Source organism: Capsicum annuum, chromosome 12, assembly GCF_002878395.1.
Source record: "Capsicum annuum cultivar UCD-10X-F1 chromosome 12, UCD10Xv1.1, whole genome shotgun sequence".
NCBI classification, from domain to species: Eukaryota; Viridiplantae; Streptophyta; class Magnoliopsida; order Solanales; family Solanaceae; genus Capsicum; species Capsicum annuum.
Window position 1 is genome coordinate 194,245,913 of NC_061122.1, and position 14,537 is coordinate 194,260,449.

Consider the following 14,537-nt stretch of genomic DNA (forward strand, 5'->3'; position numbering starts at 1 on the left):
ATCCACAAAAATGAAGTTGCTCATGTCTGATTGATCCATCAAAAAGCCCATAGGATTCCTCTATGATGTTCTAGTAAAAGTGGACCGGTTTATTTACCTTGACGACTTTGTTATTTTGGATTGTGCAATGAATGTCAAAATTTCTATTATCCTTGGGAGGCCATTTTTATCTATCGAGAAGGAATCGGTAGATATGGAAACCAGGGAAATAATGTTTAGATTGAATAATGTGGAGGTATCCTTCAACATATGCAAGTACATAAAACAATTAATGGGCCTACAAGTCATCTCGGTAATTGATGTTACTAATGAAGACGTTTCAAACCATGTTAATATGGGCTTGTTGAATGACCCTTTAGTTGGAGTGCTATGAAATTGTGAAAGAGATGAAGTGGAGGAGTATGATGAGGTGGTAGCATCTTTAACCGAGCTTGGGTTTCACACCAAGAGACTGGTTAAATTAGATCTTAATCTAAAAAAATTGAGAAATTCCACCCGCAAAACCATCCATCCTTGAAACTCCCAAAATAGAATTGAAGCCCTTGCCACCTTATCTCAAGTATGTATTCTTGGGGGAGTATGATACCTTTCCAATCATTATTTCTAGTGACCTAAACTCCTCTCAAGTAGAAGCATTGAAGTTGGTAGTAAAGAAATCCATTCGGACCATTGGTTAGAAGATAGCGAATATCATCGAAATAGCCCTTGACATTTGCTCCTACAAAATTAAACTCGAACAAGATCACATACCTAGTGTGGAGCACCAAAAGAGATTAAACCAACCCATGAAAGAGGTAGTAAGAAAGGAAATTATAAAGTGGTTCAATGCGGGACTAATATATGCTATATCCAATAGCATGTGGGTGAGCCCGATATAATGTGTTTCGAAGAAGGGTGGTATCACGTTAGTCGAAAATAAAAAAAATGATCTCATTACCGTTTGGCTGGTCACCGAATAGATCGTGTGTATGGACTATCAAAACTAAATTTACGGACTAAGAAAGACCATTTTCCAATGCCCTTCATTGATCAGCTGCTAGATAGGCTTGCGGGGAGAGAATGGTATCATTTATTTGATGAGTACTCAAGGTACGATCAAATTTGTATTGCACCAGAGGACAAAGAAAAGACAACTTTTTCTTGCCCATATGGTACATTTGCATTTAAATGAATGCCCTTTGGATTATGTAATGCCACGACAACCTTTCAACATTTCATGTTGCCAGTATTTGCAGATATGGTTGAGGACTATATTAAAGTGTTTATGGATGACTTCTCGGCAGTGGGGAACTCTTTTGAGTCATACCTAAAACATTTGAACAAAGTTCTTGAAAGGTGCGTGGAAATGAATTTTTTTTTAAATTGGGAGAAGTGCCACTTTATGGTCAAAGAAGGGATCGTACTAGGCCAAATATATCGGGAAAGGGCATTCAAGTCAAGTAATAAAAGGCTGAGGTAATTTCTAAGCTCTCACCTCCCATTTCCATAAAAGTGTTTAAAGTTTTATCGTCCATGCCGAGTTCTATTGACATATCGTCAAGGATTTTTCAAAAATAGTGCACCCTATGTGTAAACTTCTTGAGAAGGAATCTAAATTCAACATTGATGAGGCATGTTTGAAAGCTTTCAAACATCTTAAGGAATTACTCATTTCAACCCTTATTATTGTGGCTCGAAATTGGTCATTACCGTTTAGATAATATGCAATGCAAAGGTATTGAATTAGGTGCAGTGCTAGGGCAACACAAGGATAAACTATTTCATCCTATCTACTATGCAAGAAAAATCTTGAATGACGGCCAACGTAACTAAACCATCAGCGAGCATGAATTATTAGCTGTAGTATATGCCTTTGAAAAGTTTTGGGCCTATGTGTTAGGAACGAGAGCAGTGGTACACACAGATCACTCCACCCTTAAGTTTCTTATGGACAAGCAAAAAGCAAAACCGCATTGAATTAGGTGGATTTTTCCATTAAAAGAGTTCAACTTTGAGGTGAAAGACCAGAAAGAGTGTGTAAATCAAGTGGTCAATCATCTCTCTTAACTTGAAGGCAACAATAAAAAGAATGGGAAAATAGAAATTGATGATGTTTTACACGAAGAATTGATCATGTCCATCGAGGGGAATAATACACCATGGAATGCCGACTTTCCCAACTATTTAGCGAGTGGAATACTCTCCGTAGGATTGAGTTACCATAAAAAGAAATGGTGTTTGTTTGACGCAAAGAGATATCTTTGGGATGAGACATTTTTGTTTTGGGAATGTGCCGATGGATTTATTAGGTAGTTTGTCATGGTTATTGAAATAAATTATGTCTTGGAATCTTGTCACTCTTCGCCTTATGGTGGTCACCATGAAGGAACCCGAACCATCGCAAAGATTCTCCAATGTGGGTTTTATTGGCCTTCAATGCATAGGGACACAATTGAATAGATTAAATCTTGTCATAAATGTCAAATGCATGGGGGTATTTCAAGAAGGCACCCTAACCTTGAGGTTGAACTCTTTGATGTATGGGAAATTGAATTAACTTGAATTCATTTGGGAATAAATACAATTTGGTGGAGGTTGATTATGTCTCCAAAAGGGTGGAATCCATCATAATCCTGACTAATGAAAGCAAGTGCATCACCTCATTACTAAAAAACACATTTTTACAAGGTTCGACACCCCTCGAGCCATCATTAGTAATGGAGGCTCACATTTTTACAATCGAGTGTTGGGTTCTCTTTTTAACAAGTATGGGGTTAAACACAAGGTTTCCACTCCATATAACCCCAAATAAGAGGACAAGTGGAGGTTTAGAATTGAGAAATTAAGGCCACAATCGAAAAGACGGTAAATATAGGCTGCACAAATTAGGCTAGGCAACTTGATGAAGCACTTTGGGCCTATAGAACGGCCTATAAAATCCTAATTTGAATGTCTCCCTACTAATTGGTTTATGGAATAGCATGCCATTTACCCATCCAGCTTGAGCACAAGGCTTTGTGGGCTTTGAAGAGGTTAAATATGAATTGAGGAAAAACATTAGAGGCTCGAGTGATACAACTCTATGAGATGGAGAAATTCCACTAAAAAGCGTATGAGAGTTCAACGTTGTCTAAGGAGAAAATAAAGAAATGGAATGATGCTAGGATATTATGTCGAGAATTCCATTTTGGAGAAAAAATATTCCTCTACAATTCCCATTTGAATCTCTTTACGGGTAAGCTCCGCTCAAAGTGGTCGAGAGAATTGTGATTTCTAAAGTCTACCAAAGTGGTGCCATTGAATTGGAAGATAATAAAGGAAAAAAATTCATAGAAAAAATTCAAAAGGTGAAGCTTCACAAAGAGAGAATCCCCAGGGTGTCCAAGGTGGAGTGTATTAAATTTAAAGATGCTATGTGGTAAAAGGAGAGAGTTGTGCCGCGATGTTAAATTAGGCGCTTGATGGGAGGCAGCCCATTTTTAAGTTATCTTGTATTTGTTTTAATACTTTGTAGGTCTTTTAACGTAAGTAGTATGCCCAAAAAAAATAGGGGAAATTGAGCTGGAAAACAGCAGCTATGCAGGAAATAAAAAACAGAGCAAAAATAGGGGAATTCAATCTCAATTACCGCGATTGCGGTTAGAAGACCGCGATACCATCAATACAATTGCAAACATGTTGACACAATCACGACATCAGATTCCTATACTGCCTACTATCTTCAAAAACCTTTCTTATCCGTTTAACTTCTTAAATTTACTTTAGTAAGGACACTTTTGGCCTTTAAGTTGGGGGTGTAGTGAGACTACTTAGGTTTATCTAGATATGGATGAACTTTTCCCTATGATAGATTAAGTGACGACATTCTTTAGGGTAAAATGTCAAGCCTGGGTTGTGATACATAGGTGGAGGGGAATTCTGAGTACCTGTAGCATAAATGTCAAGAATGGAATGGAAGTCTGAGTACCTGTTGCATTGTATTTTGTTAAACTGGGATCAAGTTGTGCACCATTGGCGATGATCGGGTAATCAAATGGTTGGTTTGCATATTTTGAGATGACACGAGAGACTAAGGCTTTAGTTGTAGCCATAGTTTAGCAATTTTCACATGGTGATAATGCAAAATTAGCAATTCCCTCCATCAAAAATTTTAAGAATCAAGGGCATGGACGTGAGCAACGTTGTAACAAATATCTTTCTCTTTTAGTGTATTCATAATTTTTTGACTTGTGAATAGAAATGGATACTCCAAATTGTCTCTAATAGGAGGTGCATTCGAGCCCCTTTGAGGAATTTTGTATGCCATGTACGGTGAGCTATTTGCATTTATCTCTTGTATACCTGTGTTATCTAGAACTTGCTGTGTTAGTCTTTCAATGTTAATTTTTATTTTATGTAGTTGGAGATATGATCTTAGTCCATCTTTGTGACTTTGGAACCAACTCTAGCCTAAAACCTTCTAGTGCATGATTGTAATTCATAGTTACCCACTTTGAGCCTTTGGACCTTTCTTTTGCAAAAACTTTACAAGCCATGACCTATTCTTTTTGTCCCTCTTTTGAACCACACCCTCCTTGAACTTGAAATGCAACTTAATGCTAAAATCCTAAGTTGGGGGTTGTGCAATTTGATAGAAGAAAGTTTAGAGCCACGAAGTGTTAGTAAAATGCCGAATGTGTCTAAGTGTTGAAAATAAAGGAATAAAAAAAGAAAGGATCAAATAGAGGAAGGAATTGCATGAAAATGGCAAGAAAAATAAATAGAAAGGAAAATGGGTGAACAAAGAAAGCATAAAGCAGGCATGATAAAAAGAGACAAAAGAAGGAATAAAAAGACAAATCGATTCCAAATGATATCCTACCCTAACCCACTCCTAAGTCACAAGATTAGAAAGCCCTTTGAGATCCCCAACTACTTACTGTCTTTATAGTGATTGAACATAGGGGAAAGCCTATTGTATGACACTTGTTGCATAGAGATCTCTTTTAAGAGATAGAGAGTTCTTACACTTAAATTTTCTTATTATTTATTTGGTTGCTTGGTGTGTAAAGTTTTCTTTCTTGTAAGGATTTAAATGTGAAACAAGTTGAGGTGGGTAATTTGTCTCCTTCTTAACATAGAGGCAAATGGAGTGTAGCTTAATTATTGTCAAAAGAAAGCCATTTCTAGAGTGTTTATTTTTGTTGTTTTGTTGCTCTTTAAAATATTATGTATCCTTAGATATTGAAATAATTTTTATAATAAGGGGTGTATCGATAATAGCTAAGCACATGTACTTGTGGTGATGACCACGTTAAGAGTCATTATGGGCTTTGAGACAGGTATTTGGTTATTAATGTTTATTGTCTCATGATATGAGGTATTTTGCTTAAGGACAAGCAAAAAATTTAAGTTGGGGGTGTTGATGAGTGATGATCTTACTACTAATTCTCACTTATACTGCGTACACATTATCTTATTTTGAATAAATCAATGATACATAACTTTGATTATTTGTATTAAATCTCCACTCCTTGCAGGCATAAAGTTGAGGAGATGAGAATATGTGGATTGGGGTTAGAAATGATAAAGGGAATCAAGAAAATGCTACTAATGACTCAAAGCAGAAGTTAGCTGAGTTACCATGGTCGCAGTATAAACACTGTAATCACAACCAGTTAAGCAGAGAGCATATCCATCCTCAAGAAATACAATCGCAATCAAAAGAATATGATCGCCGTCTGTCAAATCTTCCTAACATACCGCGATCGCTCAGTCATAGTCACAACCACGATTGCGCGATCTCAGTCAAAGCTTTGAGACCGCGGAATAACAGGAAAACTTAGTAATGAGCATCATAGTCAATTTGGATAGCTGAATCAAAGACTTAAATAGAGGATTAAAAAACTTTATAGAGAGTGGGGGAAAACCCTAAGATTTTGGAGTGAAAAATTGATTGTTCATAGTTATTGTAATTATTATTTCAACAAGAAATTAATGACACTAGAGTGTGGAATTGAAGATTGTTTTACCCTCTATTATCATGAGCACCATGGATGAAATACCTGGTAAAAGTCTTTTATCCTATCTCATGAGTAGCTAACTTCTTTAGACTTGGGATTATATTAAACTAATGTGTAATTGTGTATGGGTATTGTTGTGTTTGTATGATTTTTAGTTGTTGAGTATGGATTACACCATTGCTTGGGTTAATGAGTTGGAATTTAACCAGTGAAAACCTCAAATCTCCAAATAGGTTTGATAGGTAAAACCCCAAACTCTAGAAACCCTTCATTATCCTTAATAGAGGGATAGGGATAAATATATAGTAACCCATAACATCCTTGAAAGAGGGTTATAGGGGGACAAGGTAATGGTAGAAAATTAAGTCTATGGTTTACTACCTATTGCATTCTTATAAATAAGGGTTAATGTAGTGTAAGCCATGTCAAGAGCATCATCCTAGAAATAGGGATGCTTGATTGAGGTTTTAGGTGATTATGACTTTTACACTTGTTAGGTGTTATAAATAGTCAATGGGTGAAATCATTGTGGTTTTATTGGAAGATAGGCCATAATGACTATAGACCTAGCCTCTCCTATACTTAACAACTAAGTTTTATGTTAAACCACCAACATCCCACATGTTTTACTTTTAGATAGACATAATCCCAAGATCTCTTTAAATCTTGATTTAAAATTAATAGTATTACTTTGGTGTGTTGTAGTCAAAACTTGTTTCAAACCTGCCTCAAATTATGCCCCCCTCATTTATTTTACATGTCATATTTATTGACACTCCGGGTTTTTTTTAGTAATTAGATCATCCATAAGACTCGAAATTTATAATTCGCTCCTTGTGGATTCGACCCCAACTCTAGTTGGGTTATTGACAATGACTGCCTCACCCCTCAAACATAAAAATGAGTTGAACATTACCAATGGGTTTGAAGAAGGGTAGAATAAGAGAAAAGGATAGTAAGGCTGGGTGTGGTAAATAAGAAAAGAAAAGAAAAATAAAAAAAGTAAAGAAACCAAACCCAACCTGAATGTGGGATAAAAGAATAAAAAGGGAGAAATACGGGTGAAATAAAAAGAAATTGGTTGATAAGTTTGATAACTCTCAACTTATACCATCATTTTGATGCAAGGTGATTGTTTTCAATATAATAACTCAACTAAGGCTGGGGTCAAATCCATGAGGAGTGTAAACTAGCTTTCTAAACCTATGTATGTTGACAGTTAACTATGAGTTATCCAATAATGTAAACTTAAAACAAGACATGAAATTAAATTGGGGTTTATAACTTAAAGCTTTGTTTGAACAAAATCAACCTATAACACTAAACAAGAGCAAACAATTATTGAATAAAACCAAATAAGAGAAGTCTTGGGGCTACACTATCCTAGGGGTAATTAGGGGTCGTTTGGTAGAGTGTATAAAAATAATACAAAATATCGTGTGTTAATAATGCTTGTATTAGTAATGCTTGTGTTAGCTATGCATGCATTAGTTATGCTTGTATTTTTCTTATATAGCGTTTGGTTTTAAAAATAACATGGATTAAATAATTTCTTAAGTTTTTTTTTTTTAACAAAAATATCCTCCATATATATGTTGGAAAAGATGTGAACTTTTGTTTGAGGGGTAATAGTGACTTTAATTATGTTAATGCATGTATTTGATCCATTGCATTGCTAATACCATGGATTTTGAGGTATTAGTAATACACACCTTAATACACAATAAAGTGTATAACTAATGCAAGCATTAGTTATACATAGGGTGCAAAAGTATACCAAACAAGATATTACTAATACACATTAAATTAATGCATACATTAGTTTTCTTATACACTTTACCAAACGACCCCTTAGTGTACAGGTATTTTAGGGTTGGTTCAAATTTTAGTTAATGAGTTTTGGGTAGGTTGGATTTAGGGTCTTAGTGTTAGTCTTTTGACCAAATTAAAAATTTTACTCTTCGAATACCTTATGAGTATGACAAATTCATCAACCGAATACCTCAACTTAGCATCCCTATTTCTAGGATGATGCTTATGAGCATAACATATCCATATGACATCCTTATTTCTAAGACAATGCTAAGGAAGAAGCTAAAATCAATTTTTTATTCACAATTACTCATCACCCATATCCCTCTTTCAAGGATGATGTGGGATCCAAGGAAACTAAGGTTTAAGACACAATTCCCAATTCAAGCATAAAGTAATAGTAAAACACAATGCCATTAACTATTACTATCAAACTAACAATCAAAACCTACACACATTAACACCCTATTGAAGCAAACCCCAAGATGGAAATTTATCTACTCATGAGATTTGAGAAAAGAGATATACCCAATTTAACATTCAATACTTCCATTGAAAATCAAAGAAAGATTAATCCACACTTCAATCATAAATTCAACTAAAAATATCTTGAGAATGTATACACTTGTTCTTTGCCTAAGTTAGAATTGTTTTTCTCTCTACAAAATTGAAAATTGGTTGAACGATGCCCTAATTGTGCAAGGGTTTATGCTTTTGAGACATGGGTTTCAACTTTATGAATGTATGATTCTTCCCTTGGTAAATTCCATTCCATTGCAATTTCCCTTGGTTGACTGTGTTCGTGACTCACGTGATCACGCTGGTTCCATCATGAATGTCGAGGCTGGACTTGGCTTCGAATCGCAATTGCGACTCCCGATCGCGGTACCTGAGGGTCAATCCCTGGTCCTGATTTTTAGCTCATGCCAATATTTTGGAATTTTTCTTCCTTTTTTAGCTTCTGTTAGACTCTTATCCATCTGATTACCAGCAAACATTAGCCCACAAGAATTAATCCATTTCACTAACGAAATAGCATCATATATACATTTATTTTATCGTACTGTGGACAAATTTTGATATAGGTGAGTGGAAAATTTACCACTCATCAACTCCCCTGACTTAAAACTTTGCAGGTCCTCAAGAAACAGTGTTCCACATTAAATGTGATTACTTAAATATAAGCCCATTCATACAACTAAATGATCATAATGATTCCAAACTAAATTAACACCAATAATTAGCCCTCAAGCATTTGAAAAACCATTCATAGAACTCCCCTTAAAATCAATCACACTTTAAAGGATGCAAAAGACTTTTAAGAACAACCAAGCAACAACCACTAACACTCTAGAAGTGACTTTCTTTCAATAGTGACTCAACTATACTCCTTTGCCTTATTTTTAGAAGATGACAACTTCACCCGCCTCAATTAGTCAACATGACTCCTCACTAAAGGAGGTCCCATATACCAAAGTATCTATTATGTAAACAGGGATTAGAGTGCAAGCAATAACTCCCACAAATAATTTCCCAATGAAAACAAGTATCATGCCATTTACTTGCCGATATTTTCAGTTGCCACTAACTTGAAGAAACTTCGTTGGAGATCTCAAAGGAATTTCTAAAGATTGCATTGTAGGCTCGGGAAAGGGTAGGATAAACAATTAGGATCAAAGTGACTATACCCTTCTTGAACTCTACATAATTCGATTAAACTTTGAATCATAGGCCACTTAATTTCTTTCCAAGGCACACATGTGCCTACTTTTACTACCTTGATTCATCCATCTTTTGAAGACATTTTCTTTTCCTTTATTTCTTTTGTGAAATTTGTATTTTTATTTCTTTTGATGATTCCTTTCCTCTTCTTATTCAATTGTTATCATTACATAGCTTTCAAACACTCACTTACAATACCGTGGCCCAAGGTCACCTTTTCTAACATTCACCACCCCCAACTTAGGCTTTTCACCTCAAGTTGCATTTTCAAGTTCAAGGAGGGTAGGGTTCAAAAGAGGGATAAAATACAAATGGCTCATGGCTTGTAATGTGGTTGCCAAAGAAAGGTTCAAAGGCTAATTGTGGGTGACTGGGGATACTATATATGTACGGGTAAGCAATTTTAAGCTAAAGTGGGTTCCCATGCTCATAAACAAGGACTAAGATTATTTCACCAACCATACATAATCAAAATTAGCTTTGATAAACTAATGGGTCAAGTTCTAGATGTCATAAGTAAGCATGAGAATTACATGGCTAAGCTCACCGCACATGGCATGCAAACTATTCAAGGAGGCTTAATTGCATTTCGTACTAGACAAAAGAGATATTTACTATACACTACTAATGAAAGATCTTGGAGTCCAAAAAAGAGGTAAAGAGTTGTTACATGAGCATTCACGTCCATGCCCTTGGTTTTCACAAAAAAAATTTTTGGATGAAGGAGGATGCTTGCTTTGCATTTCACCATGCAAGAATGGTTATTGTTAGCACCAAATAAAGCCATTACATATATTTTGGCTCTCATAAGGGCAAACCATATGGATACTCAGACTTTATCATAGGAATAAAAGCAATCCCAAATCTATGATGCCATAGGTACTCAAACTTCCCCTGCATCTATAGCTCAAAATCCAAAAAATATGATGATTTTTCCTTAAGAATGTTGTCACTCAATCTATCATTGGGAAAGGCTCGTCCGACATCATTATTACGACAAGATAAAAAACTAGGAATGGAAACAAATCAAAAAATGAAAACAAGTGACTGATCCATCAAATGCAGGCACCATTGGGGTGCCAAATATTACAACCCAAATAAATATAACATCATCCAAATAAATACAAAAATATCCAAATAATAAAGACTGAATAAATATCAAATGAAATACGGTGATGGGCACCCCCAACTAATGCTTGGAGTGTCCTCCCTGTATATCAATAAAGGAAAGAAAGTGTACAAGGGGATCCTATTAACCATATCAAAATATATTATCGCTCTCATTCTCGATATCATCCTCAGCATCATCAGAATATGACCACATAGCTAGGACCTCATCATCCAAATTTGCCTGGGGAGAAGAAAGTCTCTCTTTGGACTGCAGGACCATCCATAGTCCCTTTACCCCTTCCACATATGAGTGAAATTTTTTTATATCATGCTAAGTATGACTAGGGTCTTTCAATACTAGAGATGGTGGCCCTCTACTCTTTTTTTTCTACTAGAAATAGCTTATAATCAGTCTATGCAAAATAAGAGTAGTGAGCAGTAGAAAGCCCTCCCAGACCAGTGGGAAACAAAGACACAAGCTCCTTGATTTCTCTCCTCTCACTTAAGATATCCTCAAATGGACCTATTGCGGATGGGTTACCAAAGTCCATTTCATTATCTATGGAGTTGACCAATTTGATTTTCCTCTTCTATTTCTTTCCATATGCACCTTTACCCCTACTATTAAAATAGTAAATAAGGGCCTTTGGGTATACCCAAGTGTCCCTAGGGTACTCCGCAACCCCATCTCTCCTACATAATTTTGTGATCAAGGAAGGAAACATGAGTTTGGGGCTACCTCTATTCTTGAAATGCCTCATGTCTTAAAGCACAATACGCACAACATTCAAAGTAATGTTGTCTAAACCATTCAAGCTTGCGTATCAGGGATGTAGGTCATGTTAGTGCATGGGGAAACGTTATTACAAATGATCGCTAACAAGATTTAAGCCACATCCATGAAATCATGCAATGATATCCCTATCTTTATGGTGGCCCAAGGGACCTATCTTCCACAATACAACTTCACGACTAGACAACTCCCTGGTTCACAACCCTTTACCTAAAACTGTGTTATGTTAGCATCCCGAAGCCTATATTTGTTGTTGATCTGCTTGGTCCCAAAGTGGACTTTCTTTCTAAAGATTCATATAAATGGTTTAGAGAAATATACTACACTGAGGTTTGCCTACTACTCCTTAGCCCAATGTTTATTTTCCCAGTATGGAAATGGGGTAGAACACCTCCACCCAGTGGCTAGAATCAATTATGAAGGGCTGAGAGTTTATCCAAAAACTAGTTCAAACGTATGCCTCTCTCTAGGAGTAGCTTTGTTTTGGGCATGTCTCTCTAGTACAATGTTTGGAACTTAGGGGCCATGAAGCGAGTTTGGTCATTGTCTGCCATCTTTAGCTTTGAAAACTTGAAAATAACACAAAAGCAATAATTATCATCTTCACCATATGAAAATATGCTATGTGACTTAAGTAAGCAAAAGAGATGATTGCCTAGTCAAATTTAGGCTTAAACTAAGATTTTGGAGTTCTAGACCTGGCTACCTTACATTTCTCATATGCTGCAATCGCGGGTCCCTGGACCGTGACCATGCTACCATAATCATAGATTATTGGACTATGATCGTGCTTTCACAATCACAATTGCGGTAACTAATATAGTTGGTCAAGCATGATCATGTCCAAAATTTCAATTTTCCATACCAATTTGTGTTCATAACCAATAAATGACACCAAGTACATAGAATACAAATCCTAAAGACCCTATTATGCCTTTAAAACATGGAAAAACTAGAAAGGATTTCGTTTGGGCATTATACCTAACACTTGGTGTATAATGCTATTACTACCCATTTTAAATTTTTTTGGGTGCTCAAGACTTTTGCAACCACGCATACACCAAAACAACAGATAATACCCCAAACAAGCTCAATTATTCTCAAGATCAAGCATTTAAACCATAATTTTAGGCCATTTCCTTAAACATGTATTCTAAGTCCCACACATGAGCATACAAAAGGAGAATCGAAGAACATATCTAATAAGGTAATGTAGGGAAGATTCAATGAACTTTCGAATGGTCTTAACACAAGTAAAACTAGATAAAAATATGAGTAATTTAAAAGAAAGTGCAGGGTGAGTCATTGGGGTGACTATTTATTTGTAAAACTGTATGAACCGTGATCAATGGCCAAATGGTCGCAATTACGATGATGCGATGAATGCGATCGAGATCACACAGTGATCGTAATTTTAGTAAATGAGGCCTAATTTAGCTTACCTATTTTCAGATGCATTCTACAACACTTCCCATTACTCAATTTCCCAAACACACCTTATAGTGCCACATTTTTATGGATTAATCAAAAATAAAATCAAAACTACTCTAAAAATCAAAATTTGAAAGATACGGGCCACTTTCTTAGTGTTGATAGGTTGCCTCCTATCTAACACCTAATTTAGCATTATGGAAAGACATTTTTTCAATCTTCAAGTTGGATATTTGAGATAAGATAACCAAACCTCCTCTTCTTCATCAACAATATCTATAATTGAGACCAACTACAATCCACTTGGTCGCTTCTTGTCTTTGCATACCGGAAGAAGACATCATCACTATACACCAAGAATATCATTTCTCCATGCTTCATATCCACTAGCACCCTTTTGATAGCCTAGAAAGGCCTCACAAAAATTATGGGTATTTTGTGGTTGATTTCACAATCAAGAATAACAAAGTCTATCGAGAGAATGAATCTATCAACTTTTACCAATACATTGTATAGCACCCCAACTAATTTCTTGAACGAGCAATTTGCCATTAATAATTTGATGGTGATAGGTGTATGATTACCCAACCCAACCTTTAACATATCACATATGGCACCAAATATATGTTAGCACTAAGATCACATAGTGCCTAGTCAAATTTATGAGTCACAATGATGCAAGGTATTGTAAAATAACCTACGTTTTCCTTTTTTTTTGGCTATGTCATTGAACATTGATGGCGCTACAACCAAGGGTCACTTCAATAGTCTCACAGTCCACAAGCTTCTACTGTGACATCAAGTCCTTCGTCGACTTAGATTACCACTGAATTTCTTGAAATGCCACCAACAATGGAATATTGATTGAGAGGTTGTTAAGCTATACGATAAACTTCTTGACCTTGTCATTGTCATTTTTTCCTTTAATATTTGGGGAAAAGGGGGAGGAATTTTCACTGCAGGCTATGGTACACTTTGAGGCTCGTCCCCCATTACCTTATCACCAACTATAACTTTAGGAGTTTCCTCCCTATCATCATTCTTTTCAAATCCCCTTGATTCTTCATCCCCTATTTCAAGAGACTTTGATTCACCATCTCTTGGAATTTTATTTCACATTATATTTACATTCATTTTATTATCAAGATACTTTTTCTAAATCTCAGCATCATGTGCACCATGATGTCTACTACTTCGAGTGATGATTTTTATGTTATGAGCATTATTTTTTAGATTTTTCACTGCATAACATTAAGTGTAATTGAGATTTGGCCTATTTAAGTATCCAATTGCTTGATTAAGGCGAAGCACAATACAACTATTTGGTTGATTTGAGAAAAGTCCGCTTTTATTTGTCGGGCCACCTTGTTCGTACCTTTCACTTGCATCAAGATTCTAGACAGAACATCCTTGGTTTTGAACTTTTTAGAGTCCAAAGAGATTGCTTTTTTTAATTTTTTCCGATCATGAGAGGGCACATACCTATCGTACTCCCTCTCTTTCTTTCTACAATTGTGATCTCTATCACACCAATCTCTTTCTCTATCACAATCGTTACAACCTTGTTTTTGTCTTGCATTTGGTAGGCTGGGTGGGAATCCCTTTGGTGATTAGCCAAGTACCTTATCTCTCCATCAAGGGCCTTTGATTTATCTTCATTATACCCTTTAAAAACCACTACATTGACC